Raw genomic sequence first — 8,342 nt, forward strand, 5'->3', positions numbered from 1 at the left:
TTTCACCATGTTGACCAGGATGGTCTCGATCTCTTGACCTCGTGATCCACCTGCCTCGGCCTCCCAAAGTGCTGGGATTACAGGCTTGAGCCACTGCGCCCGGCCCCCAAATTCTTAATAAAAGAATTATAGGTGTTAACTTGCAATTTAGATGCGTCTACCATGAGCACTATCTCTTGAACTTCGGGGTTAGAAGGAGCAGGGATTCACTGAATTATTAATGAAATGACCGGTTCATTCTGGGAACTCTAGTTCTGCAAGTTAAGAAATTTAAGTGAGAAATGAGTCAGAGGAATTAGAATTTGGAGACCGGCTTGGAAGGAGCAGATGAAAACAAGGAAACAAGCTTTCTGGTCCGGGTCGCAGAAGCAGGATGACGAAGGGAACGTCATCGTTTGGGAAGCGTCGTAATAAGACGCACACGTTGTGCCGCCGCTGTGGCTCTAAGGCCTACCACCTTCAGAAGTCGACCTGCGGCAAATGTGGCTACCCCGCCAAGCGCAAGAGAAAGTATAACTGGAGTGCCAAGGCTAAAAGACGAAATACCACCGGCACTGGTCGAATGAGGCATCTAAAAATTGTATATCGCAGATTCAGGCATGGATTCCGTGAAGGAACAAACACCTAAACCCAAGAGGGCAGCTGTTGCAGCATCCAGTTCATCTTAAGAATTTCACCGATTAGTCACACAATAAATGTTCTGGTTTTAAAAATAAAAAAAAATAAAAAAAATAAAAAAAAGAAAAGAAAACAAGGAAACAAATAGCACGTGGAGATCAAGGAATCCCATGGCAGGTCCGCGGAGGCCTGGGCACCCTGTGGACGCCTCTTTCCCTTGTCCTTCCTTCTTCTCCTTTAGAACAAGGACTAAACATGCTTCACAGAAAAGGAGAGGAAGGTGGAGAGTGGGGTGGAATTGAGATCACGAGGGAAGATGAGGGAGGCGGTATAATTTAGAATATTTACAAGCATAAGCTTGAGACATAACTACTAGGATTTGAATACTCACTCTTACCTTGATATTTGCATGTGCTTGGACAGAGTTGCTATGATCAATTTCATAATCTATAAATTATTATGCTAAATGATGAGAATTAAATGAGATAATACATGTGGTATGTCTAGCACAGTCCTCAAAACACAGTAACATCTCATTTATAATTAGCTTCTATAAATAACAGCTGAGCTCCAGACAGAGTAGTGTATCATTACTATTCATGTTACCATGAATAACATTTGTTAAGCTCCATACGTAGTAATGTATCATGTACGTTAAACACATTACCTAGGCCAGGTGCAGTGGTTCACACCTGTAATCCCAGCACTCTGGGAGGCTGAAGTGGGAGGATGGCTTGAGCCCAGGAGTTTGAGACTAGCCTGGGCAATATGGCAAAACCTCCCATCTTTACAAAAAATACAGAAGTTAGCAGGTGTTGTGGCAAACGTCTGTAGTCCCAGCTACTCAGGAGGCTAAGATGGGAGAATTCATTCAGCTTGGGAGGTCAAGCCTGCAGTGAGCTGTAATTGTGCCACTGCATTCCAGCCTGGGCCACATAGTGAGACCCTGTCTCAAATAAATAAATAAAATTAACATATTACCTAATTTCATACAATGGACTGGACATTTCCCTCATCTTACAATGGAAGAAACTGAAGCTCAGGGATTGTATAATTTGCCTTGTTGTCTAGTGAGAGGCACACTAGAATTTACGTTCCCATAAGAAGCGTGGCTGCATTTGATGCTTCTTCCACCACCCCAGGCTGATTTGTCTGAACTGTCCCTGTATACCCAGAGCCTAGAACGCTGCCTAGCACTCAGGCGCCCAACCAAGTCTGCTTTGACTGACTGCATGAACACTTCCTGCCTCCTCTCACCATGACGGTTCCTTTGTTCCGCGTGCTGGGTGTTTGAGTATCTGGTCTGCAGTGTAGGACACTGCGCTCATTAGCATGCTGCTTCCTGTGGTTAAGCCTTTGTTTGTGTGTTGCCAATCCCCTGGCTAGATGGGCAGTCCTCAGGCCGGCCCTGCCTTGATTTCACTAATGCAGGGAACTAAGCTCCAGCATGTTGGAGCCCAGAAAGCACTTTTCCAGAAAAAGATTATTTAGAATATCCAAGGATGGAGTATCATGACTTTTTTTTTTCTTTTAAACATTCAGATGTCAAATGCACACTTGGCTAGCTCATCTGTCTTAACTAGGATCAAATGTATGAAACTGTCTTCACATTGGCAGCTCTGCCAAAGATGAATATTTGGCATGTTTAAAGCAACTGTTGCCTGCTTTTGTTTTTGAAGGCTGCGTATTTCAGAGGCAAGAGCGCCGGACTTGGGGCTTGAGTCACTTAACTTCTTGGGCTCTCCTTCCTCATTTTTTAAAGAGCACTTATATTTTTATATTTTTATTTTATTTATTTATTTTTGAGACGGAGTTTTGCTCTTCTTACCCAGGTTGGAGTGCAAGGGTGTGATCTCAGCTCACCGCAACCTCTGCCTCCGGGTTCAAGTGATTCTCCTTCCTCAGCCTCCCAAGTAACTGGGTTTATAGCCTTGCACCACCACGCCTAGCTATTATTTATTTATTTATTTTTGAGACAGAGTTTCACTCTTGTTGCCCAGGCTGCAGTATCATGACACAATCTTGGCTCACCGCAACCTCCACTTCCTGGGTTCAAGCGATTCTCCTGCCTCAGCCTCCTGAGTAGCTGGGATTACAGGCATTATCAAGCTTCGTAATTTTGTATTTTTAGTAGAGATAGGGTTTCTCCATGTTGGTCAGGCTGATCTTGAACTCTCGACCTCAGGTGATCTGCTGGCCTCGGCCTCCCAAAGTGCGGGGATTACAGGTATGAGCCACCGTGCCCGGCCTCCCTTCCTCATTCATAAAGCCAGGATGATAATGCATGCTCTAGTAACCCAGAGTTTGGTGAGTTCGAAAGATACAGACTGTTTTAAAGGCATTATTGTTATAGTGTAGTGTACCATTAAAATAAAAAAGGATCAGCTATCGAGCTTATTGGTGGTAAGATTATGAGTGATTTTCTCTTCTCAATTTTGCCTATTTGTATTTCCTAATTTTGATATTACGAACTTTTTTCCCACTTTGCTTGAGTCACTAAAAGTCATTAAAGATTCCCAGTGAAAAGATTGTGGGCTGGGTGCTGTGACTCATTCCTGTAATCCTACAGCTTTGGAGGCTAAAGCTGGAGGATCACTTAAAGCCAGGAGTTTGAGACCAGCTTGGGCAACATTGCAAGACTCCATCTCTACAAAAAATAAAAATAAAAGTTAAATTCGCCAGGTATGGTGGCACACACCTATAGTCCTTGCTACTTGGGAGGCTGAGGTGGGAGGATTGCTTGAGCCCATGAATTTGTGGTTGAGGATTGCACACTGCACTCCAGACTGGGTGACAGAGGGAGATCTTGTCTCTAAAATAAATTAAAATAAAAGAGAAAAGCGTTGTGACTTACACTTTGATATTTTAGTTAACATTTGAGGGTCATTTTGGCAAATATCTGATATTGTACAATTGATATAAATAAGTGATCGTGTAACTAATATAAGAGAATGATTACTGCTGATTTTTAGGGACTGTAGTTTACCTATCAAAGTCTGATAAAAAAGGTTTGGTTTCTCCTCCAGCCTGGCTTCTGGCATGTGGCTGGTGGTAGAACAGGCCTGCACAGTTTTGCCTGTAAAAAACCAAGGTCCTAGTGATTTTACCCGCCTCCAGACTCTGATTAGTATCAAGAGAGATAATTAAAATTAAACACAATGGTAAGTTCACTTTTAAGCATGGATAAATACTACACAGGACTACAGCAAACTCAAAAGGAGGAAGATGTGATCTGTGCCTTTTAACATTTTTAGGGAGTTTCTCAGGTTCTCCTCAATTTGGCCTATCTCAGTTTATGCTTTTTTTCCCAAAGGTGTGGCTTTAAAATTACTGAGGAATGACAGCGACCCGTAGCTGTTTCTGCGTCTTCGTTTTTCCCCGAGACAGAGTCTTGCTCTGTCACCCAGGCTGGAGTGCAGTGGCATGATCTTGGCTCACTACAACCTCCACCTCCTGGTTCAAACGATTCTCCTGCCTCAGCAGCACGTGCCACCTCACTCAGCTAACTTATATATTTTTAGTAGAGATGGGGTTTCACCATGTTGGCCAGGATGGTCTTGCTCTCTTGACCCCGTGATCCACCGCCTCGGCCTCCCAGAGTGCTGGGATTATAGGCATGAGCAACTGCACCCGGCCTATTTCTGCTTCTTTTGAACTGGCGATTGTTCAGAGTCACCATGTTCAGGTTTGACACTGACATTGCCTTTTGTGATGGCTCCGCTGCTTTCTTTGACTTCTGTGGACCTGAATCTTCCTAGCAGTTGAGACTGAAAAGTGCAAGTCTCAGCTGAGGTCCCAGCTTCAGCTTCAGAGGTTTCTTCTGCCCACACCACGTATGTCATCATCTGTTCCTATTTAATTCCATGGTCTTGGAATGTTTTTTTCCCACATACACCTCTAGAGATAATTTTTTTTTTCTTTTTGAGACGGAGTTTCGCTCTTGTTACCCAGGCTGGAGTGCAATGGCGCGATCTCGGCTCACCGCAACCTCCGCCTCCTGGGTTCAGGCAATTCTCCTGCCTCAGCCTCCTGAGTAGCTGGGACTACAGGCACGCGCCACCATGCCCAGCTAATTTTCTTGTATTTTTAGTAGAGATGGGGTTTCACCATGTTGACCAGGTTGGCCTCGATCTCTTGACCTCGTGATCCACCCGCCTCGGCCTCCCAAAGTGCTGGGATTACAGGCTTGAGCCACCATGCCCGGCCTCTAGAGATAATTTTAAAGAGTATGGGCAGTGGGCATGGTGGCTCACATCTGTAATCCCAGCGCTTTGGGAGATTGAGGAGGGAGGATCACTTGAGCCTAGGAGTTTGAAACCACCCTGGGCAACATAGTGAAACCCCCTCTCTATAAAAATGTAAAAATGAGCTGAGTGTGGTGGCACATGCTTGTACTTCCAGCTGCTTGGGAGGCTGAAGTGGGAGGATTGCTTGAGCCCAGGAGGTCAGGGGTGCATTGAGCTGTGTTCACACCACTGCACTCCTGCTTGGGTGACATAGAGAGACCCTGTCTCAAGAAAAATGTACTCTTTTGCACAGTTTTTAGTGGACATTTAATGTTTTTCATAAATTTAAATATCAAATTTCAAAAATCCATAATAAATCTATAATATACCTTGTTTAAGGGTCCTCAATCAGGGGTGATTTTGCCCCCAGGAGACTTTAGGCAAAATCTGGAGGTCACAGCTGTGTGTGTGTGTGTGTGTGTGTGTGTGTGTGTGTGTGTGTGCATACAGAGATCAGGGATGCTGGTCAAGATCCTGATAAAAAGGTTTGGTTTCAGCAAACCACAGCATGAATTATCCAGCCCAAAATTTCAACAGTGCTGAGGCTGAGAAACTTTGGTTTAACTGTGTCCAAAGGAATATGAATATCATGGGATTTTTGTACTCACCAGCACTAATGTAAAAAATACACACACTCTTCCATAGCATTGTTCCTTTTTCTCCTTGTGTTTCCATTCTCTTTCCCTCACAGAATTTTATCTTGATGAAATACATCCTGGGCCAGGAGCGGTGGCTCATGGCTGTAATTCCAGGATTTTGGGAGGCTGAGATGAGTGGATCACCTGAGGTCAGGAGTTCAAGATCAGCCTGGCCAACATGGTGAAACCCTGTCTCTTCTAAAAATACAAAAATTAGCTGGGCGTGGTGGCGGGCACTTGTAATCCCAGCTACTTGGGAGGCTGAGGCAGGAGAATTGCTTGAACCCAGGAACTGGAGGTTGCACTGAGCCGAGATTTTGCCAGTGCACTCTAGCCTGGGTAACAGAGAAAGACTCCATCTCAAAACAAACAAACAAACAAACAAAAAAAAAAACAAGTACATTCTTATGCTTGAAAGCCCTTATTAACTACAATATAATTATCTGCCACAAAACTAAGCATATAAATTGAAATTTGTTTTTCAAATATCCTATAAGATTCTAAAGGTTAACATTTTTCTTCTGTATTGAGGTAGTACTGGAAATTGATCAGAACACCATAAATATATTACAACCTATTTGATATATTTGATAGATGAGTTTTAAACACAAAAATCTTTTGGTTGAAATGCATTTCTTAATGGGATGAATTGGGGAGGCAATGTCAGGGACGTGGTAAATAGGCTTTGGGTGAAGCTGAGGTTTGTATTTTCTCAGGTGGATCAATTTTAGAAAAGAAAACATATGGACACTGAGGATTGTGAAATGGGGTCCTTAAAACTATTTGTGCCCACGTACCCTCTGGAAAGTCTTCGTGTTTCCACAGAGATACTCACATATCGGCCTGATTTGGCTGTCTTTGGTTTCTGAGTAACTTAGCAACGCTTTTCTTTTAATGATTCAGACAGTTTTGCATGCAGCTAATGCATGTTAAAGAAAGCTAAGCCAGTGTATATTATAAATACTTTATAAGTCAAGCAAGCAGAATTTCTCACAGGAGTCATAATTATAGTGGAGGCGGTATACCATTGTAGTGAGGTGCTTGTTCTGGAGGCAGACACAGTATTTGCTCCTGTTCTTCATCGCGACTGTCTGTGTGACTTGGGGTAAATGATTACCTGCTCTGGTCTGTCGCTTTCTCACCTATGATAAACAGGGGCCAATAATAGATTCCTCCGTTGGTTATTATAAGATTTAAATGAGCTCATGCACACAAAGCACTTCGTACAGTGCTCAACGTATCTGTAGCACTTGGTAAATACCAGTAGTTGCTATCTTTAGATATGATCGTGTTTATCTCAAGGAATGAGCACTTGTGAGAAAATGGAATAAGTATTTCAGTGTTTTTTCTTATATCACGGCTCTTTTGTGCATGACAGACTCTACCTGACTTCCCTGATCTTATGGACAGCAGTGGGTCTTTGATATTCCCATTGATCACGAACTCTGGAAGCCCAAGGCTGTCAGGCTGCTGCAAGTCACCTGCTCCCAACAGCCATGTGCTCTCATTTTCTGATCAGCCACACAAGAACAAACGTTAACTCTCGAACACCTGGAAGAATGAAACTCTGAATGCCTGAAGTTATTCTTAATATTCTCAGTCTGGGGTTGCATGATGTAGATGGAGGGCACTCATTCAGAGTCTCCTATAGGGTCCCTTGCACAAAGCATATGTAAAGGCATGACTTCAAGTAATGGGACCAAAGTACATTAATCCTTGTATCGACAACCGTCCTATCGGGTTACACAGTTTTAATCCCAGAGGAGTTGTCTCTTGACATTAAACTGTCCAAACAGTATTTATATCTGCGGCTGCCCTTAACCCTGCACAGCCGTTTAAAAGTAGTTAATGACAGAACCGGCATGACTTGCCCGTTATGAATGATCACGTAAGTTCGACCTGTGCTGTCATGGTTTATGGAGAAAGGCAGTTTGTCCATAGCCTGCTTCAACCACAGCAGGTAATTTGAAATGAAATGAGACAGTTTCTACAAGCAGATTGATTTGGGAATCTTGCCTGTTCTTCCCTTTGACCCTTGACAAGTTGACACTACAAAGATTGTGACTTTAAAAAATGATTGGGTGCAAATACATTTAGGTAGATGATTTACTGTGTGCTGAAGCAAGGACAGTGCGTTGAGAGTGAGGCTGTGAGGGAAGGTAATTGTAAACTTTAACAACTCATGTTTTATGTTTCTGTATCTTATTAATTATCCTGCTAGGTGAATCTACTGATATCCCTTGATCAAGTAGTTTATATTCCTGGTAAGTGTTCAGAGACCCAATTTCAGGATTAAGGGATATAGTATTTATGATAAACTTACTAAAAGTTACAGATTCAATTTGTTATTTTGGCCATAAACCACAGCTTCTTAAGGATAAGAAGTCGAGTTCTCTTTCATGGATTCTGTTTTTTTTTTTTCCCCCTTTTTCTATTGGTTTTCCTAAATATAGTTAAACATATGCAGGAGTAAACATTGGGAGTAAACAGATAATCAGCTTGATTTTTGATGACCAAAGAGTCACCAGGGATATCTGAAAAGAAAAGAAAAGGAATTCCCAACTGCAATTTCACACGTTATTTCTAATTTAGATTTTCACACCAAAGAGTATGTAATAAGTAAACAAGTATTTTCCACATTATTTCTATTCTATTCTTCCAGTGCAGTTTTTCTTAGAATGTGGTTTTGTCATGAATCGATGCTACCGTAAGTAGAATTTTAAAATTAGCTGTCTTCCAAAACAAAAATAAAAAAGACAGTAAGATCATTTTCCTTAGTTCACAGTGGTACAATATTTAT

The 8,342-nt window shown here is 42.4% G+C and overlaps 1 pseudogene; it reads left to right on the top strand.

Annotated features, from left to right (window-relative positions):
- Positions 1–328: 328 nt before the first annotated feature.
- LOC101039006 (large ribosomal subunit protein eL37 pseudogene) lies at positions 329–647 on the top strand (annotated as a pseudogene).
- The last annotated feature ends 7,695 nt before the right edge of the window (positions 648–8,342 follow it).

This window comes from Saimiri boliviensis, chromosome 14, assembly GCF_048565385.1.
Source record: "Saimiri boliviensis isolate mSaiBol1 chromosome 14, mSaiBol1.pri, whole genome shotgun sequence".
NCBI lineage: Eukaryota > Metazoa > Chordata > Mammalia > Primates > Cebidae > Saimiri > Saimiri boliviensis.